A 27,885-nucleotide genomic window follows, 5' to 3' on the forward strand; every position below is an offset into this window, starting at 1 on the left:
CTTCTCTCCTGGGTTCTGGTTTCTGTATACTACCAATGAACAGACAGACACTGAAATTAAAAATAAAATACTATTTATAATTTCTCAAAAAATGAAATAATGAGGTGTAATCCAACAAAAAAAGCACAGGACGTATACGCTGAAAACTACAAAATGCTGATGAAAGAAATGAAAGAAGATTGAAGTAAATGGTGAGACATATTGTATTCTTGGATTAGAAAGACTTAACATAGTAAAGATGGCAATTCTCCCCAGAATGATGTGCAGGTTAATACAATTCCTGTCAAAATCACAGCAAGATGTATTGTAGATATAAACAAGATGATTCTAAAATTTACACAGAAAACAAAGAACAAGAATAGCTAATAATTTTGAAGAAATAATAAAGTGGGAAGAAGCAGTTTATGCAATTTCAAGACTTTATATAGTTACACTTATCAAGACTGTCTGGTTATTTGTGGAGGAATAGACTACAGATTAGTGGAACAGGATAGAGATCCCAGAAATAAAACGCACACAAATATACCCAACTGATTCTTGGCAACATTCAGTGGAAGAAAGACAGCCTTTTTAGCAAATGGTGTTGAAGTAATTGAACAACCACAGGCAACCACAACAAAAACCGCAACCTAAGCCTCATACCTTATACAAAAATATACAAAAATTAACTCAAACCCAACCAGGCAATCTTCGAGATGTTGAGCTAGGCAAAGCATTCTTAAAATTGACACTAAAAGCACAATGCATAAAAGTAAAAAATGATAAAGTGGATTTCATCAAAATTTAAATTTTTCCCCATGAAAGACCTTGTCAAAAGGATGAAAAGACAAGCTACAGTGTAGAATTTATCTATATACAGGAGAACATATTTGCAAACCACACATCCAACAAAAGACTAGTATCTAGAATATAAAAAGAACTCTCAAAATTCAACAGTAAAAAAGCAAACAAGTTCACGAAAAGGTATTCAACAACACCCACCATTAGGGAAATGCAAATTAAAACCACAAGATGTCAATACACACATATCAAAATGGCTAAAATAAAAAAAGAAGTAGCGACAACACCAAATGCTTGCAGGATGCAGAGAAACCATATCCCTCATACATTGTGGATGGGGATGTAAAATAGTTACAGTCTCTCTGGAAAGCAGGTTATCAGTTTCTTTAAAAATTATATGTGCAACTACCATATGAGCCAGCAATAGCAGCCCTGGACATTTATCACAGGGAAATGACTTATGCTCACACAGGAACAAGTTTTTTCTTAGTTTCATATTCTTGTACATTAATGTTTATAGCAGATTTATTCATCATATCCCACAACTGGAAACAATCCACATGTCCTTCAACAGGTGAATGATTAAACAAACAGTAGCATATTGTGGAATACTACTCATCCATAAAAAAGGAAGAACTATTGATGCATACAATAACTGGGATGACTCTCCAGCGATTATGCTGAGTGAATAAAGGCAATTCTAAAAGTTTACATACTGTATAATTCCATTATATAACCCTACTTAAATGAAAAATATATATAGAAATGGAGAACAGATTAGTGGTTGCCAGGGATTAAGGAGAAGGTGGGACTGGAGGGAAGTGGGTGTGGTTTTAAAAGGATGACAGGGGAATCCTAGTGGTGAAGGAAATGTTCTCTATCTCAAAGGCATCAGTGTCACCATCCTTGTTGTAACATTGTGCAATAGTTTTGCAAGAGTTTACCATTGGTAGAAACTGGGTAAAAGGTACATGGGATCTCTGTAGTATTTCTTTCCACTGCATATGAATCTAGAATTAAGTCAAATAAAAAGTATAAGTAAATAAATAAACAAAATAATTTTTTTAAGTTTGTGCATTTTTTCCAGATTGGCATAATCATATATGACAAAAGCAGAAGATTCAGGATACACAGAATGATACATGGGGAAATATTCTAAAATTACTCATAATCTAAGACAAATTTGGACTGTTATTTCTAAAAATTAATGTTGTTACAGTATATATATAACCTAAGTAATACTTGGAATCCCTCTACCTTCTTCACGTGTCAATAAATCTGATTCAAACTCACTCTCATTTCCTTCACTCTGTCAGTGTCCCGTGAAAATTGAAGGTCTCTCCAAGATTTCTGTTCCTGCCTGAAGATAGAGAGTGCTTACAGCTCACAGATACCTGTGTTTCTGAAATCCTGAAATCCACTTTGGTTGAAACAGCTCCATTTGTGGATCATCTGCCAAAGCTGCTCAGGGCATATCCACTGCCATTCCAGCCCATCCCCATCTCCAAAGTCTACTCTCTCTGGCCTGGCGGAAGTGGCTGAGGAGGGACTACGTCACACCAACACAAATATACCCAAATTGAACATGACTTCTTTGTTCTAAGAAGCCCTTCAGTTCTCTGGCAACTGAACATTGTCACTATCCACTTTACCCCAAGATCTTCAGCCTCATGCTATCTCCTCACTTCTCTTTTTTATCCCCTGTACCCCCTCAGTTCTCCCTACACTCCCAAATTTCTGTTCCTGATTCATGCAAAGCAGCTTCATCTTCTCTTTTGTAACCTGGGCTCTCAGTAACCTATGACCTCTGAGTACCACTTTCCCATGACGCTGTTTGTCAAGAATTTTTTTAAACCAAGACATTTTCTTCTCCAAGCGACAGTTTGTGCCTTCTTTTAAGAAAATCCATTGGTACCCTTTGACCCACCCTTGCTACTAAAGAAGGTGCTCCCACTAGCTACAGGCTGGCCATGTTGAGGGACCTGGTCTTTGGCTTCTCTGAATCATTTCTAATATTGGCCTCTTCAAAGCTGGTCACATCTTTAGGGAAATGAAGGCATCTCAGTAATCATTATTGTAGAGAATTAAAATAAAATAGGGGCTTTTTACACTGTCATGATTCCTGAAACCTGTCATTAGTAACACAGGGGTTTTTACATTGTCATAACGCCTTAGCATCTTAGACCCTGTCATGAGGTCCCTCGGTTTTCACCCCTGACACCCACTTATGCAAGATAAATAGCTTCTCTCTCTCTTCCTGCAACCTACCCAGGTTCGTACCCCAACTAAAGTCAAATACAAACTCCCCAATCCCTACCCTTGCTTGAACAACCACTACACTTCAACCCATATAACATTAAAAGACATAGTCCCGGGTTGACTGTACCCTTTCTTTTGCTCCCTGCCTGCTTGGCTGAGCCGACACTCTTGACATGTTTCCCCATAAGCCTGCAAGGTGTGTTGCTCCTCTCTGTTTAGGACTTGTGAGTACTAATAAGCATTTCTTTCATACACCTCTGGTATCACTCATCCTTACTGCACATGAGTATCCATATAAAGAACCTTATAGAACAATTAAATGGAAAAATAAATGTAAGTATTTCTGTGACAGCCATTCCCCTTTCTTTCTTGATAAACAAACCTCAATTTTGCTTGAGCATTAATATGCCAAATCCCAGAGAATTCATCATGATGGGTCTAAGTCAATAAAGGCAATCTGTTTTTACTTTGCATATGACCCAACGGGAAATTAGACGTAAAAAGAAGATTTTTTGGTCTTAAAAAAATCTCTTTTGTTATCCTTTAGGCATTCTGCTATGAAGACATGACATTTGGAATTTCAACAACCATCTTGACACCATGAAGGTAAGAACAAGAAAGTTCCAGAGTTACTGATTTCAACCTCTAATATTGGTGAGTTGCTAATCCAACCCCAGAACTGCTAATCTTAGGGCATTTTCTTTTGTAGGTTTTATTAATAAATCTCAATTGTTTAAATCCATTTTGACAGATATTCTCCTATATGCAGCCAAAAGCTTCAAAACTGCTGTACGTCTAAGCATTGCATTAACTAGTTTCATACTGAAGGCAGTCTATTTCTTTACTTGAAAGCTCGAAGAATCAATGTGAAAAGTAATAATAGTAGGCAATCAAATGGATAAGTTTCATTAAATCACAAAAGTGGAAGTAAGTGGACAGAGACACACTAGGAAAATACCATTAAATTGTATCTAAAATAATTTGGCAGAAATTACACCCTCTCAACACCTTGGCATATTGATTCCTTCATTCATTTGGGGGGGAGGGGGCATTATCTATGTCCTAGGTACTGTGCCATTCAATGGGAAATTGAGTTTATTTATATCATTTACTAACTCTGATTCAAGATAGTTTGTTGTGTACATGGAGACTAAATATTTTAGCAAGATCGGTTTGGCTGACAAATAGAACCAAATGAATGAGGTAAATCCTGGCCCATCACCTCTGGCTCCAGAAGCAGCCAGACACTGTCTTTTCCACTTGCTGCCCCATGCCATGATAAAGAGTCCACATCTAACAGGAAAAACATTAGTCACACCAGGCAATACCTGAAGACACAAAGTCAAATGGCGCAGTCAGTTGGTAGTTGGTAGACTGACAGTGGGACTGCGCAGCTGTGAGTCTCCGCTCCAGATAGCAGCTCACCAGCGCTGGCTGCTTTCCAGGGAGCAATCACAGCTTGTTAAAGTATGATGGCGCCACTGCAACCTGGTCAACTGCCCCCTCCCCTCGAGTCCTGCTGCTCTGGATGTGGGAGAAAGTGGAACCTGGAGACACAATTGGTGGCAATTTAAATCATCCTTCTAAATCAAGCTGTTCATAACTGGAATGAGGTTTGGGGAGGGAGGGAGCAAAATAAGCCTTCAGATTTTCTGTGATGAGAGTCAAGGAATCACTTTCCTTCCAGGTGCCCCGTAACTGAAAAGCCACTTTTGAGGGCTCCAACGCTACCATCTCGGCATTGTTGTCGTCCCATTGAAGGGTGGGTAGTGGCTGACAGTTAGACAGACTGTGTTTTAATTGGCCTTCTCCTGGAAGGGAAAGAGCCAAACATTTGTGGGATGCTTACTCCAGCCAGTTTCAGAGTAATAAAAGTGCATCTTTGATACACAGAGAGTTTATGTTCTTCATAAAAATGCTAATTGCGATCTTTGCAGTAAGGAGTGGCAAGAATGCTTTCCCCCTCAGGCTTTTTAATATGAATATGGCTATACTATGAGGATTACCTTGTATTCATTAAAGAGAGACAGGGCTTCAGTCCTCCTCAACAGCCTTTCAAAACCTACTCTAAGGATTCTCCTAGTGCATATCTGAGAGCATTCAAACTCTTTTCATGGAAAACTGAAAAGCAATGTATTTGTTTCTTTTCCAAAAAAAAAAAAAATCTCCTAATACAAATACACAGGGGGAGCTTAGAATATTTTTTTCCTTCAGTGAATATGTTTTTCCAAGGTCAATTTGGAGGTTCTTCCTTTTTGGCTGAGAAAAACTAGAGCCCGGTTAAGCCAGGTTCGCAGCCTTCTCTGTGGCTTGGAAACCTTCCCCACCTACAGATGCTACAAGAAGTTGCTGATGTTTTTCCAGGGCCCCACTGTTTGCTTCTCATGCTACAGAGAAGGAAGACAGAGTGGTGAGTGAGGTTTTATTTGTCCTGCGGGATGACTCATTCAAAAAGAGTTTCCGACCCAGAATTCTCATCTTTGCTCTATTCATCCCTACCCCACCCCTTTTATTTTTCGATCCTTGGGCAGGTTTCCATTCATTCTCTCCTGTTATCCTCTCCCTCAAACTCAAAAAATAATATCAAGAAAAGAAAAAAATTAAAATTCCCGCAATTGCACTCAATTTACTCTGGGACCTTGTTTAAAGGGCAGGGGTTTCGAAACATAATCAACAAAATAATCGGTCTGGATTGTGTTAAATAGGATCCTTCCAGACAGAGCCAAGCCTTAAGAGGGAAAACAGCTCCTTTCAATCCCTCCCAACATGAATAAGACTTTGTGTTTCAAAAACTTTTTATTGAATATTTCCCGAAATGATGTCTCTCTTTCCAATAAGAAGAGTATATAGTCTTTCTCAGAACTCAGCCCCATCTTCGCTCCGGCTGCAGTCAGGTGTTGCCCAACAGCCTTGGGCTGCTCTCTGCTGCTGTAGGATATCTCCAAAGCAGATGCTCTGCATTCTCAGGGAGGCTGGGTTTTTGTTTGTTCGTTTGTTTAAAAAATAAAAAAGTTTGTCAAAGGGACAGTGAATAATAAGGAATCAAAACAAAGTAGACTAACTTTACAAAATGTTCCACCACTTAACCAGTTTTTATTGCAGTCATGCAAAATCTAGAAATCAAATATTGAAATTTGTGTTCATATTACCTGGTTCTAATATCCCTATCATCTCTACTAGTACACAGAAACATGGACAAGATACTTCTTTAAACCTCATTTTCCCCATCTGTGACTTGGACAACGGGAAAAGAGAATAGAGCAGTGATGTTTTTCATGAAGATGCTATAGCACAGCTACAAAATGCACTGCCCTTTTATTCTAGGTCACATCATGAATGGCCGTATGGAAAATCTCTTCTGCATGTTTTAAATCTGGCACAATTCAGTAATGACCAAGGGGTCCAGGTTAATAGTATCTTCTATGGATTGAAACTTAAAGGAAACAGTCTCTATCACTGGTATGAGCTACCAAGGCCCAGAGAGATCAGTCAAATCAAAGTCTGTATTTTAAGGAAAACAGAGGTTTTCAATTGAAGGAAGACTTGCTATAAACTAAAGTTTAGATCAAGGCTAGCATCATACGACCAAGGATTGACAGCCAGATGAATAAGTATCAGTGCTATGATGCTCTCCTAGAGGTATGAAAAGTGAACAGGTACCTAATGGGTGAGATGAGGGGATGGAGTAGAAGCTGGTGAGTATGTTAGTGAAGGTTACTGCAAGGAGTAATGAGGTCTTCCTAGAGTTGTTGATATCTGCCTTAATGAACATGACCCTTTAATAAACCAAGTGAAGAATGGCTGGGCATAGCGAGGTAAAAGGAGGGCATTGCAGGAAAATGGAACCACTGTAGTGAATGCATGGAGAAAATAAACAGCATGGTGTGAGGAGGAAGCACAAGAATATATGGATGATGAAAGAGTGAATAAAGGAATGGCATGAAATCAGTAGGTGATAGTAAGGGATGCTGCTGACATTTGAGCAGGAAATTGAGGTGATTAGAAGTAAATGAATATTGTAACAATATGTTGCAGGATCTTGGAAGAGTCAGAAAACAAAGAGACTCTTGGCTTCCCCTATTTTCCCCGATGGTCACACTGAAAATGCTACTTTATAATAAACTTTAAAAACATGTATCTTCTCCCATGAGAGCAGAGGCAGATTCTTTTTGTCTTGTCCATTTCTGCATCCCAGCACCTGCTAGATAGTCAATCAATATATGTGTTGTGTGAATGAGCATACAGGCGAATGGATATATAAAGTATAAAGAAGCCTATAGCAATGGCAATGGAGATAGAAACAAAAATGTTACTAGGCAAGTTGTTTGAAGGAGTTAAAAATCAGCAGCACTTGGTAACTGATTAGATTGGGGGCAGGGGAGTGGGAGGTGTCAAAGTAACATTGAGATTTAGGACCCAAGTGTCTGGGAGAATGATGCTGGTTTGGGTGGGAGTAGGGGGCTATATTCACAGGAGCAAGAGCAGGACCACGTCTACCTGGAGATGAGATTGGCTTTGGTCCTGTTGAGTTGAGTATTGATGGTCATTTTGTTGAAATGTCCAGAACAGCTGGAAGTACAGAACTGGGGCTCAGCTAAAGAGAGAGATTTGATTTTTACCTATAGAGAGGTGTCAGTTAAAACTTTCGGCAAGGATGAACTTATTGTTGGGGGGGAGAAGGAGTAATGAGAAGACAAAGCAAACAAAGACAGTACCTTAAAAGAGAGGCAAGCCTCCCCCCTACGTGGGATCAGACACCCAGGGGAGTGAATCTCCCTGGCAACGTGGAATATGACTCCCGGGGAGGAATGTAGACCCGGCATCGGGGACGGTGAACATCTTCTTGACCACAAGGGGGATGTGAAAGGAAATGAAATAAGCTTCAGTGGCAGAGAGAATCCAAAAGGAGCCGAGAGGTCACTCTGGTGGGCACTCTTATGCACACTTTAGACAACCCTTTTTAGGTTCTAAAGAATTGGGGTAGCTGGTGGTGGATACCTGAAACTATCAAACTACAACCCAGAACCCATGAATCTCGAAGACAGTTGTATAAAAATGTAGCTTATGAGGGGTGACAATGGGATTGGGAAAGCCATAAGGACCACACTCCACTTTGTCTAGTTTATGGATGGATGAGTAGAAAAATAGGGGAAGGAAACAAACAGACAAAGGTACCCAGTGTTCTTTTTTACTTCAATTGCTCTTTTTCACTCTAATTATTATTCTTGTTATTTTTGTGTGTGTGCTAATGAAGGTGTCAGGGATTGATTTGGGTGATGAATGTACCACTATGTAATGGTACTGTAAACAATCGAAAGTACGATTTGTTTTGTATGACTGCGTGGTATGTGAATATATCTCAATAAAATGAAGATTAAAAAAAAAAAAAAAAAGAGAGAGGCAAGATGAGCTGGTGCCTGAAGTTTGGGAACCAAGTCTTGAGCTTCGGACCCAGCTATCTGATCTTGTATCCACCCAGTCGCCCCAGAAAACCAACAAACAAATAAACAAAAAAAGCCCCACAGATCCTCGCCCTGCCCAGGGATATGAGGCCTTAAAATGTACACTGAATTCCAGCCATTAAAGAAAATCACCAGTTCTTGCTTCAACCATTAACAGCTACTGAGCGCCTAGAGATTGCCACTGGAGGCTGTACATTGCAAACTTATTTTTCCCTCTGATGCTATTTAGTTTCTGATGATGTTATTAAAATGAAAGGATTTTTTTTTTAATGAGCTGGGAGGGAATCCACTTAACCAAATTGTTAGTAAAGGGAATAAAACACATCAAGACTCTTTGCTTTGTTCCAAGCCACCAATATAGGATCCTGCCATTGCAAGAACTTTCTTAAGTAAATATTTACAAGGAGAGCGAAAAAGGAAAGTGGTTTGGGGAACCACCAGATGGAATAATGCGGTAACAAACTTGAACACAGGCAAAATGGGCTTCATCCACAGCAAGGAGTTCTCTCAGGACTCTGCCATTGCCTGGGGATGGGGGCCGGCTATGGAGGTGGGGAAAGAAGACTATAGAGTTGAAAGGAAAAGCAGCTTCTGACAGAGCTTCTTTTGGATTCTGCTTCAGCTATTCTCTAAAATACGGGGGTTTTATTTTTATTTTAAAACTTAAAAGCTGAATTATAATAATGTTAATATTATATTAATTCTTGAATTAATTCATTATCCATCACCTTTCTATAATCAACCTCTAACATCTCCATAAGTCTTTAAAAAGATGCCGTTTTGTAAGGGTCGTTGAGCAGGAACGGAGCGTCCTTGCAGGCTGTCCTCCGGGGGTTGCCAGGCTGGCCCTTTCCATTTTACTTCTGAGGTTGCTCATCTGTTCATGCCACTATACACGAGCCTATGGTATTTTCTGAGTTTTCGTTTCTCTGTCTCCCTTGGGTAGCCTACCTATAGAAAAAAGATCATTAATAGACAGATAAATAAATTATATAATGTTTTTGCAGCTGCTCTCCTACTCTCCCCCCACTTTTCTCTGGGCTCCCCTCTACAACCCTTTTCTAACTCAGAGCACATCTGAAGCAAACTTGGCTCACAATGCATTTTGCCAATAAACCACAAAATAACATGATTGTAAAATGTCAGCTGCAAAAGTAATAAATAAGGAAATAAATAAGTGTGTAACCACAGAGGCTTGTCTGGCTCCTCAGCCCTTTGACCACAGTGGGCTTCTGCTGTCTGTCCTTGCTAGGGAACTGAGCAGGGACGCCAGGGAAAGGGGAAGACACCCCATCCTTGCCCAGGGCTCTCATATGTGGGAGTTACACAAAGATAGATTTTTCTCTATGTATCTAGTAGAAAGTTCTATGTCAGAGCTAACCAACAATGAGAAGTGCCAGAGAGTGGGTGGCACAAGCTTCTTGCCACCATAGTTTCAGATTCACTGACATTTTGTGATCACCTAATAGGGGCCAGGCCCTGTGCCTGGATATTTGCATGCGACATCTCATTGACTTTAACTACCCTGTGAAGTGGGTGTGATTAGTTCCAGTAAACAGATGAAGAAACTAAAGATGCTGTGAAATCTTAGTAACAACTGGAGCGGTTGAGGCAAGAGGAGAAGAGAGATACACTGTGATTTTTTTCCAGTTACAAGCCTGGCTGCTGAGACATCACCTTTTTCAAAGATTTGGGGATTGAAACACCAAAGCCTAAATTACCAAGCTTGCCAGCTTTTTTTTTTTACTTATTTTTAGTTTGAAATCCTGGTGGCCCAAACCCCTCTTCACCAGAAGTTCACTGTGGCTGGAAAGATTCTGCCAAGAATATAACCAGTTCTGTCCAAACAAAGAAATAATGGGAGGTTGAAAGCTGGGTCTGAAGCTGAATAGTATAGTGCAAGTTTTAGTTCAGGGCCCAGAATCCAAAATTTTGTGCCCCAGGGTAGGGTTTAAATATTAAGAATGGAAAAGAGAGCTCCTAGTGTTTGCAATAAATACAAATAATGCATCATGCTAGGCACTGTGTTCAGGACCCCTGCATTGCCCCACCTTAGCAGACCCTATTGACATCATGGCCTATATGAATACTACTCCCCAATCCTGGGTTGAGCAGTGTGCGTGATCTGCAAAGTCATTTGAGGCAGCCCTTCTTCAGGTGGATACAAAAGAGAAGGAAGGGAAGGAAGCAGGGAAGGAAGGAGGGAAGGAAGAAAGGAAGGAAGGAAGGAAGGAAGGAAGGAAGGAAGGAAGGAAGGAAGGGTGGAAGGAAGGAAAGAAAGAAAGAAAAACATGGCCTAAAGTAAATTAATAATCAAATGAGGGAGACAGATGTGTGTGCAAATGATAACTAGTGGTGGGGGGCAAAAGCATTATGCGTGGGCTGAGAATGGACCCACAGCACAGTTTACCAAGAACACTCCCATCCGTTCATGTATTTGGTCTCCACGACACCACAAATAAGGGTCCCTGGTCCCATTTTCCAGATGGGAAAACTGAGGCTGAAGAAGGGAAGTGACTTTTCCAGTCTTCAGATCTTAGGTAAGGAGCTAAGACCACAGCCCATGCTCCTAGGCCCTGCCTCAGAGCCTCTCTCCCTATCCCCTCACCTCCATATTCCAAACACCATAGAAGAAGTACCAATTGTAGCTTGGTGAGCCCAACTTGGGAGAGGAGCTAGTGGAAACCACAGGGAGGAAGGAAAAGAAATCCTAGGGATGTGGGATGGAGAGTGGTGATAAGAACAGGACTGGAAGAGGGATGTATGACATAAAATGACCCACAGAACTTTTGGATTTACTATAAATCTTTTTACATTACAGACTTCCAATCCATTGAAGGTTTATGGTTTTAATACAAACTTTCTTGTAATCAAATCAGGATGGAAATCTTTCTGAAACCGATTATGCACTTGTCCACCTTCTAAAACAAAGCATAAAGAATATAATTTAGCCTTTTCTTAGGAACTACAGGCTGTCACTTTCTTCACTGACCTTTGAAGTATCATGACATTCTAGAAGACTCTCTAGGTTTAAAGGGCTGCTTGACTCCACACTCCAACCTTGTACTTTTCTCCATTTTCAGTGGATCTGCCTCTGGCAGCCCTCTCTCCTCTTCTGATTTGCTATTTCTGGTCTCATATGCATCTGTAGATAACCAAGTTTATTAGCAATTTGTGTAAACTAAAATTAATTAGGGTCTGCATGAAGGACTGTAGGCCAACAAAAAAACATTTGTGCGTCAAGCCTGAGGCCCCTCTTGTGGCTGTGCCCGTGTCCCTTCTGCTCTTTTGCCAGGATTACTTGTGTTTTTAGAATGGGTGGCCTTCAAGACCCAACTCATATAAAACCCTCCTCGGGAAGCATCACGTACATCCCCCAGCAGAAGTTCCTTCTCCTGCCTCTGAACTCCGAGACTATCAGATGAGCCTTAGAGGATGCCACCACTGACTACCCGGGGTTTGTGGCAGTGTGTTGCTCCCTCTATCACAAGGAAAGTCTAAGGATGGAATGTGCATTTTATCTTGCTATCTGTCCCCCAACCAAGGCTTTGCTCATAATAAGATATAAAAGCTATTCTCAAGGGGAGTTCATCCTAGTGGAAGAGACAAATCTGGGTGGAGGAAGGAGAAGAAGTAGATGAGAAGGGAGATAGGGAGGGAGGGGGAAGGAGATGAGGAGGAAGAAGTGGAAGACCCTCTAGTTCCTTGGCCTAGTCCATTTTCCAAACAAAATATCAGCATCACAGTGTCAAGGACCATCACCGCGGTTTCCCAGTTATTTCACTAGATTCTGTCCAATGACTGCCAATAAATATAGCCAGTTGCCACCAGGGCGAGGAACACTGGCGCCCAGATCAGCTCCTGACTATGCTTACCAGAAAGAACACCAGAGCCCAGAGGCCCGGCTGTCTGGAGTCTCGTGGGAGGAGGGAGCAGCCCCAGCTGGCAGGAGACAATACACTCCTGTCGCTGTGGGTTCTGCCCTTTCCTGCCTGCCCTCGGCCTGGCTGCACAGCACGGAGCATGTCCTGGGGTGAACCCATCAGAGGCCCTCCCGCTTTTAGACAGGTATTCAAATGAGCGAATGTTTTATTTGAAAAGACTTTGTTTAAAAATACAGTCTCGAAACTCTCTGTTCCTCTGGCTCTCACGCTCACCAATGCCAGGAAAAGTAAACTTCAGACCAGTTTGAAATCAATGAAATCAAGGCAATAAATGTTGATTGGGCTTCCAACCTATGCCCTATCTATTCTCTCTTTGGGAACTTTCCATGACCTGTCTTCTTTTAGACTTGCTGTGGAATGCATTTATGTTACTCACAAGACGGTGATTCTGAGTCATCGCCAAATCACCTCACATCAAGTGTTTGTCCTTTTAGCTCTCGTTGATAAGGCTGCTATGATGGATGCTGGGGCCTTTCCAGCACCTACTTTCCCATATTGCAGCACCAGTGTCTCACTCTTCGTCCCACCACCAATCCATGTGAGTTAGGAGGAACTTGTCTAGACCCTAGGAGTGGGATAGACCAGGCGCAGCCAAGCAGCAGATAAACTTTGCAAGCCTTCAGAGATGGGCACATCCCCGTGTCAGTCCAATGAGAGGTGGTTGTGGAATTTCTGTCAAAATTATTTGAAAAAAAAGTAAAAGCCAACTTGTGACTAAAGTTGTTAAACCAATAAGTTGTAAACCTACAGCTGCTGAGGGACACCAAGGAAACAAGATGCCTGATAAAGAAGCCAACATGGAGGAGAACATATTTCTGGCTTTCTTACTTGATCCTTGTTGCCTATATATCCCTGGACTTTTCAGTCTTGGGTGTTCAAAATTTCATTTTTTATTTAATCTACTTTGAATTCGGTTTCTGTTAGCTGTAACCAAAAGAGCCTTGATTAATACAGGCACAGAAACAAATGCCATAAAAATGACTATCTTTATGTTTTATAGTTTGCAAAGTACATCATATGTATTATCTCATATAAACATCATAAAGATTCCTAAAGGTGATCATTATTATGCTCCCCATTTAGCTCATGAGAAAATGGAGGCTAAACTAATTTTTCCACAATCTGCCAGCCAGGAGGTGCCAGTGCCAGAACTTGAACCTCGTATTCTTGCTCCGACTCCAGTTTCACCCATCCCTTGCTTCAGGAAGTTCATAATCAAGTATAGGAGGCAAGTTGATCCCATGTTTTAAAGTTAAACAATACAAAACAAGCCAGGCCATTTAACAGTGAAATATACTTAACCAGGCAACACTTGTTTGTCAGTAAAATTGATGGTACTTGGAGTAAATAATTTGTGTGTTCAGAACTGAGAGAGCACTGAGGCTTGGCCAGCCTCTTTATTAAGAACAGTGTAGGGAAGAGGGGAGATTGCACTGCTGTTGAATTTCCCTAGAGGATTTTAAGGCATCTTGGCATGTCAGATCTGAAAAAGCCTTTAAAAATCTTCTGGTCCAATTCCCTCTTTAAAAAAAAAAAGGAAACAGGATTGGTGAGAGAAAACAACTTGTTTTTATCATTTGCCCCTTACTGATCATACGCTAATTGCCTCACAACAACATTGTAAGATAGGTATTGCTATTCCCATTTTTCAGATTTGGGAAACAAAACCCAAGTTTCTTCTCTTGGTTCCTTTGTACAAGCTGTCCCCTTACCTCAAGTGCCCTTCCTTCCCTTGTCCAAATGGAGAACACCTACTCATCTTTTAAGTGATCTCTGAAGAACCCCTCCAAAGAGACTTTTCTGCCCCAACCTGATGATACTTGTGCCTTCAAGGTCCAACAATCCCTATCAAAGCTCTTACAACAGGTCATTAGACTCAGAGGTCTTTGTTCATATACCCGTCTCTCCTCTGCTAGACGGTGGGTTCCCTGAGGCTAGGTACTATGTTTTATTCGCCTTCATATACCCAGTGCCTAGCACAATGACTGATAGCGAAGAACATGAGAGGAGAGAGAAAAGAGAAAACATGGGCCCACAGGCTTAAGCTTAGGGGAATGCCCAGAGTGTTAAAGTAAAAAAAGGCAGAGGCTATGAAAAAGCTAGAGAAGGTTGTAGGAGAAGAACTAGGGTAATTTGGACTCAAAAGGCACTGGAGGAATGGCTGCCAAAGGTGCTCAGTGCTGCAGAGAGGTACGAAAGAATGAGATTGGAGAAAAGGTCAGTCAATGGATAAGCAGGCTGGTTTTGCAAACTGATGGTAATTCCTGGGAAGGAATTATCATGGGTTTTAGAATTATTGAGAAAAATGCTTTTCTCTGTAGACAATGTGGAAGATCTATGGAGTTGAGCAATGCTATAATTATACTTCTATATCTAGTATGCCTAAATGACATAGGTTAAAAAACCTCCAGGGTTTCTGGATTCTGTATCAGACAGGGACTGGTTATATCAGCTTAGATTTTGTAGGGGAAAACCCAGCCCAGTGATGGTGAAGCATCTTTCATATGCCAAGGAAATTTAGATTCAAAACCAGAGTAGAAGCTGGGGTGATAAAAAGCTTCACAAGAGCTTAGCTAAACTCATGAGTGAGAGATTTTAATGGATTACTGTAAGAAATCAGCATACAGACCTATGTACCTAATTCTGGTTGTGTAGTCAGGGAGAAAAACCAGGCTCTTGAGGGCCCCTAACAGATACCCAGTCTTGGGTTTGTTCCCACTGGAGGAAAGAGCAGTGATCCAGAAGACCTAAATTCTAATTTCAGCTCCACTGCTCACCAGATATGTGATGTTTGAGCAAAACGTTATCCCTCTCCTGGCTTCAATTTCCTTTTCTGTGAAGTGAGTAGTATAATAACACCTTCCTCACAGAGTTGGTGCAGGAATCCAATAAGATGGTGGCCTTAAAATCTCTTGGAAAACTCTAAAGTGTCATGCCAATACTATGCGTTGCCCTTCTGGTAGAAGTTCTCTTCCTGCTGGTAAAGACAAAAAGTCAAATGTCCCCAAAGTTTGCAGCCCCAGCACACATAACTCAATCCTTTCCATTTCTGATCTTTTCTACCCTTTAAATTTCACTAATCTCAGTATTGAGTATCTCTTGGGATAAGGGCTTTCTGTTGTGTTCTTTCACTATGCATTTATTGAACACTTATTATATGCTAAACACTATGTTTAGGCACTGGAGATACAAGGGAAAGCAACAGCAACAATGATAATAATAATAAATACCTAAAATTCCTTGATTTCTTTCTATGTTCCAGGTTTTGTATTAAGCACTTGACATGAGCTAATTTATTTAATCTTTCTAACACCATTTTATGAAGTAGGCATATTTACTATCCTCATGTCACAGATAAGAAAACTAAGACCTGAAGAGTTGCAATAATTTTCCCAAAGACGCAGAGTAGGTAAGTGGTAAGTGGTGAGTCAGGGTTGGAACTAGGACTAAAGCCAGATGGCCTGCCCCCAAATCCTGTGCATTTAAGCAGCGTGTTATGCTGCCACAATAGACACAACCCCGCCTCTCACAGAGCTTACAGACAGAGGATGCAGACAGGCCAATGGGCAAGTCCAGTAACTGCCTCAGTGGAGCAGCACCTGCAAGGAACGACTCCTCTCAGAGAATAACCAAGTGTAAAACCCTTGATCAGTATCTGGAAGCCAGGATCCCATAAGGCAGCACCTAACTCTAACCATATGCTTTGAATACGTAAGTATTTTCCTCTGAAATATTTACAGCCTTTTAGATATAATCATAATATTAATGACTCACATTGATGTAGGACTTTGTGCTGTATTTACAAGATATTTTATATCCATGGGTCATTTGATCTTCCCGGCAATGGTGTGAGATGGGCACGCCTGGGACCATTATCCCTATCTAGGCATCAGGAAACTGAGGCCCTGAAAGAGAAAGCTAATTATCCAGAGTTAGTCACTAAGTAGGTGGCAGACCAGGGACTTCGAGTGGAGTAATCAGACTCCTGTTCAGGCTTCACCAATATTAAGAAAATGTCATCTGGCATCTTGGTCCAGAAGTTTTGGCAAACCGAATTAACTATGGACTTTAGTTAATAATATAATTATAATATTATTAGTTCATCAGTTGCAACAAATGTATCACACAGACACACAATGTTAATAATAGGAAAAACTGGGGGGCGGGGATGAGGAGGTATATGGGAACTCTGTACTTTCCACGATTGTCCTGTAAACCTACAACTGCTCTAAAAGTAAAAATATAAAAAGTAAATTTATAAATTGAATAACCTCTCTGGTCAAACCTGCAGATCTTCCTGGAACTTTCAGCTTTAAACAAACTTTTTTTTAAAGTAAAGCTACTTTGTATTTATAGAGTATCTTTTGTCACTTTAAGCACTTTCAGGCACAGAGTTTAGAGAATTTTTTACCCTCAGGATTATTTAGCCATTGACTTGAATCCTCACCGACATTGTTGTCTAACATCATCTAAGGTGATCGCTTTGGTCATTTTAACATTGCTGGTCACAGTTCATGTCACTTAGGTAGTCCTGGCACCGGCAGAGCACATCAGTATCAGAAATACACGGTACTTATTTCCCTGGGAACAGAGAGCCCCCAAGCTCCATGGGCCCAAGCTCAAGAATTGCATTATGATATGAAATTGATTTCCAAACATCATGATAATTGTTTTAAATATTAGAGTGTGTGTTTTTTTGTTTGTTTGTTTTTACCTTCTCTTTGTCTCCCTCTTTCCCTTCTTCACCAAAAGGCACCCAGCCATCTAGCCTGGAGCAACCCCAAGCAGGCAGCTTCATTTATGGCAATTGACACTTGGTAAAAGACAAGAACTATTACAACTGACTCCAATGTGTCTCAGGGGCCATAAGGATAAGAAGGCTATGAATGATTGGATTCTACAGAGAGGCTTGAAAAATCACAAAGTCATTCATTTAAGTTCCATTCCCTTCTAAATCTTATCCACAGTTGCTCACATAAACAAACATCCTTGAGTTTGAATTCTGTTGTTCCTGGGTATGTCTGAGAGTTCTGGAAATAATTAAACTGAACTATGGGTTCCTCTTTTTAGGAGGTCCAGGTTGAAATAAGTTGTGACTTTACTTATCAAAATTTGAATATGTGATCTGACAAGCATGAATATCTTTGTAGTGACAACAGCATGACCTGTAAAACTCTGGGCATATGATGATCACCAGGAGGATGGGGGGTGGGGAAGGGTCAAGCGAGCCAGACTGGAGTGTGAGTGGACCTCTGGAGAACTCAGGGTGTCAGGGCAAGCCACAGGCATCATAACGGTATAAATGAGAGCTCCTGAAATCCCCGCTCTATCCTCCTCGGTTATCCTTCGGGAAGCACGGCTCTAATTATGACAATCAGTAGCTTAAAATCTATCCCTTTCCATCTGAATCTTGACCATTCCTTGGATGGCTTATGTTCCTTCCTGACCCTAGGACCTTGCACTTGCCATTCCCTCGTCCTGCAATGCCCCTCTCTGACTTTTTCTCTCTGGCAAACTCCTACCTCCTATTCCCTGGCAAGTGCAAATGTCACCTCCTCTGAGAAATCTTCCCTGACTACAAATACAGTTAGTTCTTCCTTCCTCTGTGCCCCCTTGGCACTTGGTGCATACCTCTAGGGTAACGTTAAACAGGTTGCCTTGCAATTTCTCACAGGTGCCTCTCCTCCACTCTGTTCAACTGGAATCAAGCTCTATATATCCTCAGTGTTTGTACAATGACTGGCACATAGCTGGCACTTAAATGTTTGATGGAAAGAAAGAAAAAGAAGGAAAAGTAAGGGAGGGAAGGAAGGAGAGGAAGAAAGAAAAGAAGGATGGGAAAGAAAGAAAAAAGAAGAGATGCAGGAGGAAATAGAAGGAAAGGAAGAAGCTCTGTTTTCCCAACTAATAATCTTACTATGAAATAGGAATAATCTCCAACACACACAGATATAGTGAATCCATATTTATTTCAAGGTCTCTAAAATATGTTGCTCATTTGGATCTAATAAGAAATTTATTGACTCTTGGTTTTCTATTGATTCTGAAGAGGCCCCTAGGAAGATCTAATAAGTACAAAAAAGAAAAATAAGTGTACAGATAATAAACTCTAGATTACATAAGCAAACATTACTTAATTACATTCCTATTAATATACTGGCTCAATAATGAATTTTTGAGGCATTTAATTATCAATTTGACAAGATAATCTAGGGGTAGTTAATGATTATACCAGTAAATTGTTTTAAAAAAAATCACTCACAATTATTAAGTCTCATAACAGACATCAAATTAACCTGCTAGAGCTGTCTGGGTTAAATAGACATCAGTTAATTATGAGGTACTTATACATGCCTCAAATTTTAATATGCAAGCCATTTTAATTGTGTACATTAAAAAGTGTTGTGTAAGGGAACAATTTACCCATGGGGAATACTCAGATTCAGTACAGCATGACCACTGGACAAGCAGGAGCACGATCTTGGATGTTCTTAGCCTGGTTTCTCCCAGTTTTCATCTTGGAACAGGAAGACAGAGCTTCCTAAAATGATTGTCATGCTCTATCGGGCCGTGGGCCATTTGACCAATCTCCTCTGTCTCTCAGAGAAAACTATGGGACAATGTTCAGATGGCAAAGCTTTAGGATAATGACAGTAATATCTGCCGTCTTATGAGCACCACATACTGTGTGAAGTGCTTTATATAGATTATCTCTTTTAATGGTCAAAACATCTATGTGGGAGCAATAGAAAATACCATCCATGTGCAGTTTTCCCTTGGAATGCTTAGGAGGAGAAAGGGAACAAGGAATCACACACAAGCTAGGCCACTGAAGTGACTTCATCTTAGCTTGGAATGGGACCCTCAGGCTGCTGGCCACATGCTGACCACATGGGCTAGAACCAGGCAGAGGCCAGTGGTCCCAGCGTTGAACACACAAGCCCAATCTAAAACCATCAACTTTTTCCCCACCCAGACTCAGTGGTTCAAGGAGACCTGTACTTGCCCTCCTGGATGAGCCAGTTTTCATTCGTGAGCAGTAGAGATAAAAGACATCACAAAGTAATGGATTTGACATTCTTTTTTGAGACTGCCTTATCTACTCCATATTTTACTTTCATTTTTATGCTTGCCTTACCCTCCCCATCAAAACCCACATTTCTTGGGTCCTACTGCTCTCTGTAAGCTCGCACAGTACTGAGTGCAGTGATTTCTGGAGCCAACTAAACTTTGGAAAAAGTGCTTCTTGGGTTGGATTGAGCTGAATAGAACTGAATTGAAATGAATTGAATTAGACTGAGTTGAATTGAATGACTCGAACTTTGGTGAGGAAGAAGAACCTATGTTTCTTTACTTTTGAGCCCAGACATTTTCAGTGATAATAAAGCAGCATAAGGACAGTAGCTAAAAGCATGGACTCTGTAACCTGACTGCTTGGGTTCAAACCTCAGCTCCAGAGATTGAGCAAGGATAATAACGTACATACCTTGTGTCCAATTGTCTGGTCAAACAAGCACTGGCCTAACTGTTACTGCAAGGACATTTCCTGGCTGGTTAATAAACCAGAAGACTGGTTTTTTAAATCATCAGCCAGTTGATTGCATCTGTGGCTGATTATATCTACGATCAACTAAGGGAGTGTCTTCCACATTGAGGGAATCCAATCAGCTGGATTTAATCCAATCAGTTGAAGACTTTTAAGGGAGAAGAGAAAGAACTTTCATTTCTTCTTCAGCAGCCAGCCTCTCCTGGGAAGTTCATCAAAGACATTCATTGGAGTTGCCAGCTTGCGGCCTGCCCTATGGAATTTGGACTTGTGCATCTCTACAGTTGCGTGAGACACTTTTATAAATCTCATATTTTCAGATATCTCCTGTTGCTTCTGTTTCCCTGGAGAACTCTGACTAATACATACCTCATAGGAATGCTATGAAGAGTCCATTCAATTAACAACTTTTTGTAAAGCCCTTGGAATATTGCCTGGCATCGTAATAAGCACTATATCAGTATTTTTTTCAATAACATAATTAAAAAAATAAAATCACCACTTAGAATTGTATTTCACTTCACACTTTACAAAGCCCTCTCACATGTGACAACTCACATCACATCTGTAAAGGAAGGACTGTCCCTATTTATCCTCATTTTATCAATAAGGAAATTGAGGTTCATAAAAGCCAGTGCAGAACAAGAAGTCAAGCAGGACATTAATGGGCAGAGGACTTGAGCCCAGTTCTGTATGATTTAAAGAATACTTTCAGTTCATGGGTGCTCTCTCCTTATGATAACCCTAATAGTTTTAGTAATGTAGTCTTGCTTACAGTGTAGATTGTTGGTTGCCTTACAGATAGGAGTTATGTAAGTCATGGTATCCTTGGTCTTATTGGAATGACATTTTTTCTTACCGAGCACTCAGCAAAGCAAAGAATTGTCGTCTGGACCAAGATGAAAGGTCTGTGATGTGGTGTGATAGAAACATCCCCACTAGGGAGTTAAGAAACCTGAATTCTGGCCCTGGCTCAGCTACTGACATCTATGATACTAATAGCTAATATTTACTGAAGGCCGTGAACTATATTTTATATCATTTAAATCTCACAACAAACCTTGGACATAGATAACTTTTATTATCCCATTTTGCAGGTAAGAAAACTAAGTAGTAGAGTGAATATCTAATTTGACCAAGACCAAATCACTGGCAAATGATATAACACATCTTATACGGAGTAGACCAGAATGATCTCAAAGTCACCTTCCACCCCAGTGCATATAAAATTGAGTGAGCTCTTGCCCAAGCCCCATTCTTCTGGGAAGTGAATCTGTGCTTATAGGAAACTCTGAGTTAAACTCCAAACATCTCAAGCCACCCAGGACACTATGAGTGAAAAAGTGGCCAATCATTGCATAATGTGGGGTTCTATAATTATTGAAAGAATGAAACATAAATGAGAAATTGCCAAAAGATAAAAACCCCAGATCTTCAACTGCTCATCAATTTCATGTATAATCATGAAGTTCATTCCATTTTGTATTTTTCTTTCTTCACTTAATATACTATCATGAATATGCTTCCTTGTTGCTAAAATTTTTCACAATTATGATTCTCCTTAACTGCATAACAAGCCAACAATAATTGCCAAGTAATATTGGGCCAAAATACTTTAATAAAATTATTCACTTGCTGTTAAATATTTAAGTAATTTTTAGTAAAGTTGCTGTTATATGTATAATGCTGCAATGAACATCTTTGCATAGTTATTTTTTTTTATTGGTCATATTGTTTCTATAACATGAATTCCCCTAGAAAACAAAGCTAGGGCAAGAGGTATGTCATGTCTGTGGCTCTTACACCCTAAAAAGGGATGGTGTAATGTTGGTAATAACCACAAAAGACCCTGCATGATTCTGTGTGTTGCTAAGGTCAACAAACATTAATTTAACAGAGGGTGTGAAAGCTGATATCATGGTGCCTAGCTCTGAGGAAAAGCTTACTGCCAAGGGGAAAAGGCTCTGAAAACTGCTTACAAGAAGCAGATTTTCAAAGATAAAAAACAAACCTTATGAGAATTTTAAAAAGACCAAACCCTCAAAAGATTAGCACTCTGGAGACCCAAGTAAACCAATACTCTTAGAACTCACTTGACGCCTTAATCTAAATACTAAAGAAGCACTCTTACCCATTGTGGTTCACTGTCAGCTAATCAAAAAAGTTGGTTAAAGCAGGGAATCATATAAATATATTTATTTTAACTTAAGACACTCATTTGCCAGTCTTTTTCTTTTTTTTTTTTTTTTTTTTTTTTTTTTTTTTTGATGTACTGCCAAAGCCTTTCTTTGAGCATGCATTCTCCAATTCGGGACCTCCGTCTTGTTTTTCTAGAACAAAGTAATTCCATAATGCAGCCTCCACTATTTCCAGTTTTGGGCGAGTTGTTTTTGTTTTGTTTGATTGTTTTAGTGGAGTAAAACTTTAAAAACCTGCAGAATTCTAGCTTTTACTTTTTGTCATTCTTTTAGAGTTGTCTCATCCAAAAACTAATTTTAGAACATTTTTCAGCAACTCATTCCCTTTGGGTCTTTCTAAAGCCATCAACTTAATTTCCATTGAGGTAAGTCTCTTTATTTTCACAGGCACCTTTCATATGTTTGCATAATATTTATATTCTGTAATTACGTTAACTAATATAACTGGCATAAAGTGTTTAGGGGAAAACCAACTGACCTTTGGTGAGCATAGAACTCAATTGGTGGGAGAAGAAATGCAGAGGGACCTTAGAGCGCAGCCTGCCAGCCAGAAGCATTTTGCATGTCATGGGCATTGGTCAGGAGTTTGACAAAGGGAATGGAGGGTTTCAGTCAGTTAACTGGGACTTACATGTACTGAGCAACCAAGTGTTCCTCAACACAGAAAAGAAGGAAAGATTAAGAAATAAATCCCCTGTGTCCCCACTGTATATTTGTTGTCTCTATGTCAACAAGCAAATTGACACGAAACTATGTCTAATTCTATAGATTGTAGCTATTAAGTCTCAGAGCTTGCTTCCTTTTCTTTCTTGGAAACTTTGGCCCATTGTTTAGTTTAATTTTATGATTTTTACAAATTGTGAGGTTGTCCTAGACAATCCAGTGAAAACTGTGGGTGTGTTCTCCAGAAAAATGCACCAGTGTATTAACAATTGCATGCACTTTAAAAGAGTTCATAGATGTCCCTATAAAGCCTGTCCATGGATGCCACAAGATTTGTGAATTCCAGATTAAGAACTCCTGTTCTAAAAGGGAGGGTAGCTGTTGTGGTAATAACAGTTCCATCCTGTGCTGATAATTTTGTGACAAGATACAATGTATGCTTGAAATCCTCAAATGTTTGAGCTGGACAGTACCTTAGAGATCATGTAATTTGTTCTCTGTTTTTAAGAAATTGATATCCAGAGAGGACAGCAGTTTGTCTGTGGTCACCTTTTTATAACACAGTTGTCAGAACAGAATAGATTATTTTTGGATGCTCAATTAGCTTAAAATATAATTTCTTATGAATAGCTAACGAACAGGACCATCAGTTTATTTGAAGCCCAAGTGTCTGCCCAGGCTCCAGCTTCCAAATTCATTGAATGCGAGAGACTATCACAGGTAAAATAATTGGATCTTGAACTCAGAGCACCAGCTGAAAGTCCTAGCTTCACTCAAGCTTCTCTACAAAGTATCTGGGGTTGGGAATCATTTCTATTCTCTTGGTCTGAGTTCCCTTGTTTGTAAAAATAGACTAGGAAATTTCTATGGTTCCTTTCCAATTCCCAAAAATAATCTGAGTTGTCCTAATTTGGGGAGCTTTTTTCCCCTTCAGTCTAACACAGAGAAATGACCACTAGGGGTCAGACTTTTTAAATCACTCCCTGACACACCCTTTTTGTAAGAAGGGTCTTAAATCTTGGATTTTTTCTTTTTTTTTTAATTTTTTTTTAACTGGAAGGAACTTGAGCTGTCTTCTAGCCTGGCAAGTAGCACCAGACTTAAAATCCTTCAATTTATGAGACTGTACTGTATTCTTAAAGATATTAAGAAACAAATGTTTCACAGCCCTCTCTTCAAAGAAAGTCTTCCTAATATCTAACCTAGCTCCCTCAAATGTAATTTCAATCTATCTCTTCTTGTGGTGACTCAGTGGAAACTGGCAATCATTGGTTATTATCCTCTGGGTAAGATATACGTTCTTCTGAGAAAGTGTCAGGTCACATCTCAGTTTCTACATCTGTAAAATGGGGGTTCAGGACAAGATTCACTCTTTCAATAGTTGACAAGCACCTGAAAACCTGGCACAGTGCACAGGAAACAACACAGACATAGGCCAGCCCTCAAGGGGCACTGATGATCACTTAAGACCTCTGGCGTCAGCTCTAAACTATAATTGTTGGATAGATTACATCATTTTTTTAAAGTAAGGCCTCATTTGCACTTTTCAAATTAAGAGAGTCACAATAAATATTCTTTAAAACCTCTTACAGATCTAAAACTTTAGGATTCTCTGGCTCTACTTGCTGAGGCATTATGGTTCTATTAGTCTTCTTTTGGAATATTTTCCTTCAATCCTCTTAATTATCTTCTCAATTTTTTTCCCTCAAAATCTGCCTATATTTTATACCCCTGACATATTTTTTTCTGTCAGTAGTCTTCTCATCCAGAGTTGGCCATCTCCACTTATTTTCCAGGTTCTAGGTTTATTCAGTATCACAAAGAGTTCCCTGGTCTATGAGTAGGTCACGAGACAAATTCTTAGCTTGGGGAGCACGAGACCCTCAGCTCTCTTCCCATCTCCCAAGCAGCTTAGTTTACTTGTTTTATTTTCTAAAATATCTTTATTTGTTCTCTATATTGTAAATCTAGATATTTGTGTAAACAGTTTAAATAATATAAAAATGCTTAAAATCAAGATTAAAATTCCCTCATTTCCTCCTCTAGCCTCACTTGCTACCCCAGAGGAAAAGACTATAAACATCTTGGTGATTAGCCTTCCAAGTTTTTTTGTTTGCTTTTGTACATACAAGTTTTTTTTTTTTTTTTTTTTAAATCAATTTGATAGTCTCACAGGGGTATTAGCACCACTCACTAAAGGTGGCTTTCTAATATAAATGAACAAACTGCAAATATATATAATAACAAGGATGAATATCAAAACCATTATGCTGAGTGAAAGAGGACTTACACAGACAAGTATATACTCCATGATTCCATTGATGTGACATTCTAGAACAGGCCAAACTAATATATGGTGAACAAAATGAGAACAGAGGTTGCCTCTAGTTGAGGAGGGCAGGACTGACTAGAAGGAGGAATAAAAAAATTTCCAGGGTGATAGTAACTTTCTATTTATCCTAAGATTTGAGTTACACAGATGTATGCATTTGTCAAAACTCAGTGAACATATAATTAAGATTTGTGCAGTTCATTGTATATAAATTAACATCAAAAGAAATGCTGAAATCTAGCTGATGATATGCGGAAGAATTTATGGGAAGTGTAACGATCTGCAAATATCTTTGAAATGCATAAAAAATGTGGATTGATGGATGGATAGAAGAATGGATAAATAGGTCAATAAATGATAAAGCAAGTCGAATAAAATGTTAATGGTAGAATCTAAGTAGTGGGTTTATGGATATTATGAAAGTATTTCTTCTTTGCTATAGATTTGAAATATTTGATAATAAAATGGAAAAAAGAATGCTTAGAAAACTGTTAAACACATAAATAAAATGACTATTATTGATAACAATAAATCATTATTTGAGCCCTTGAGAAATAGTATGAGGGCAAGAGGCCTATTCTGCTGTCTTGGATATTCACAAATGAGCTGCTACATCATTCATTTATGCTCCAGGAAAAAAAATTAAAACACAAACAAAAAAAGTCAGGAAAGAATAATAATGACTACAGTTTGTTGGACACTCCTATGTATGATATACTTTTCATATACATTGTCTTATTAAATACTTGCACTTTGAAAAATAAGTATTACTATCCCTATTTTAAAAACAAATGAGGAAAATAGGGCTCCAAGTTAAGTAACTCAAAATTGCACAGCCAGGAATGACTGGGCCAACATTAAAGCCAGGTTTTAAATAAACCCAAAACACATGTTCTTTTCACACAATACACTGTCTCTCACCTAGTAGCTGTGGCCTCTACCTGCTACGGAGAACTGCTGGTAGTCATTATCATTTAGAAGAATGTGTTCCCCTCCCTAAATGCAGGAATGGGTGCAGGGGATGACGGGAGAAAGGGGTCCCAAAGTAATTGCTTTGGTCATGTGGGCCCACGTGAAGATGGCCTGAAGTTATCTCAAGAAGCCCTTATCATCTCACAGTGCAGGCCTTGATATGAATTGGCAAAGTCAAGGCTTTCTAGAAGGGAGCTGAAGGCAATAAAGTGCAAGCCAGCAGTAAAAATTAAATGTGATCTGATATGCTGGACCAAAACATGGAACCTCTTGAGTTCCACCCTGATAGCAGCTGCAAATGTTAGTTTTATTTCTCAGACATCTGGTCTGCCATGTGTAAACAGAATGAGGGGTCAGCACGGGGAAAGAAACCAAATGCCCCATTTCTCAGACTCTTAAGAATACAGTGAAACAGGACAGAAGCTGAGTTAGGAACCTCTTTTTATTTTCACTGGGATTTGGGCAGCAGTTTCCAAAGGCACCTTGGCATCTCTTGCCCGTAAGTCCCATTGCAGGAAAAGTAGTTAGCCAAAGGCAGTAATGGAGAGAGCTCTGGATTGAGAACTGGATGATACAGATTCCAATTCAGACTCCATCAATAACTGGCCATGAGCCTTTGGGAAAATTATTCTTTCTTGTCTTCACTTCAGCATCCGGGTTATAAAAGGGTGGAATCTTCTCTAAGGTATCATCCAAATTTAATCTTCAGTTTTTCAGCCTTGTTTTAACGGTTACCATATTACTGTCTGTTATTCAACAAATATATTCCTAACTCTACCTCTTCCTTTGTCTACATGGCACCTCAGAGATTATCAGCCCCTAAAACATTTTTTATGTAAAGTAATTTCACCTTGTTTTCCTCCAAAAAAAAACATGTTAAGGCTAATATCAGCATTAAAGATAGAATTGTAGGTATCAATTATTGTTTCTGTTCCCAAAGCTAATTGAACAGTATTTTCTGCCTTGTTTGAAATTATAAACAGATTAAGTTTTCAGAGCCTGTTTAGTCTGAAATGTATGACGTTGATATTCCAAAATGTTAAATGAGCAAAAATACAATGCCAATACATTTTCATTTACTTAAAAATAGCTCAAGGCAAAGTTCATGTTTAGCAACAATTAACCTTGATAAACAAAATACAAACAAAATAATGTTTATAAATTTACAAATATACATTGAATGCAATGGTAAGAAATGCTGACTTAATTTAGTAGACAATGAGTGGCTGATGAGGGTTTTTAATCAAAGGAGTTTTAAGACCCAAGATTAGAAATGGAGGTATTCCAAGAAATTACTTACCCTTTACAACCCACCAATTAGGCCTCAAGAAGAAGGTAGAATCCTTGATTTTCTGCCCATGTCGCTAGACCACAGGTCCACTCTTTAAATTTTATTTTCTTTACCGCAAGATGATCTTTAAGGCTGGAGACACCACTGTGAATTCTTTCCCTAAATGCTGAGCAGCAGGATGAGGCAAAGAATGAAACTGAAATAGAATGAGAAATGGAGAGGGGCTGGATCCATCTTATTTGGGGGCTAGTATTTAAACAATGATAGCTCAGGGCTTCTCTGAGTGGGAACCCAACTCGCAAGGAAACTCCAGTCTTCCTTTTCACCCGTTCAGAGTTCCTGTTGGGGCCACTTCCAAGATGGCTGAGACCACTGGGTCCTGCACCAATCCAGCAGAGGGTGCTCTTGGAGTAAAATTGTGTTCAGTGGTGGGAAAGC

At 39.6% G+C, this 27,885-nt stretch overlaps 1 long non-coding RNA gene across 3 annotated transcripts; it reads right to left on the reverse strand.

Annotated features, from left to right (window-relative positions):
• Nucleotides 1–27,885, reverse strand: LOC119535963. Of its 3 annotated transcripts, none has more exons than XR_005217326.1 (4): nt 27,457–27,885; nt 11,494–11,646; nt 9,230–9,452; nt 1–29 (listed from the first exon to the last, which is right to left on the reverse strand). It is a non-coding gene; the product is annotated as an uncharacterized LOC119535963 (long non-coding RNA). The 3 variants fall into 3 exon arrangements; XR_005217325.1 differs by lacking the exon at nt 1–29 and adding an exon at nt 12,822–13,117 and having other exon boundaries at nt 8,481–9,452; XR_005217323.1 differs by lacking the exon at nt 1–29 and having other exon boundaries at nt 8,481–9,452.

This window comes from Choloepus didactylus, chromosome 1 (genome assembly GCF_015220235.1).
Source record: "Choloepus didactylus isolate mChoDid1 chromosome 1, mChoDid1.pri, whole genome shotgun sequence".
NCBI lineage: Eukaryota > Metazoa > Chordata > Mammalia > Pilosa > Megalonychidae > Choloepus > Choloepus didactylus.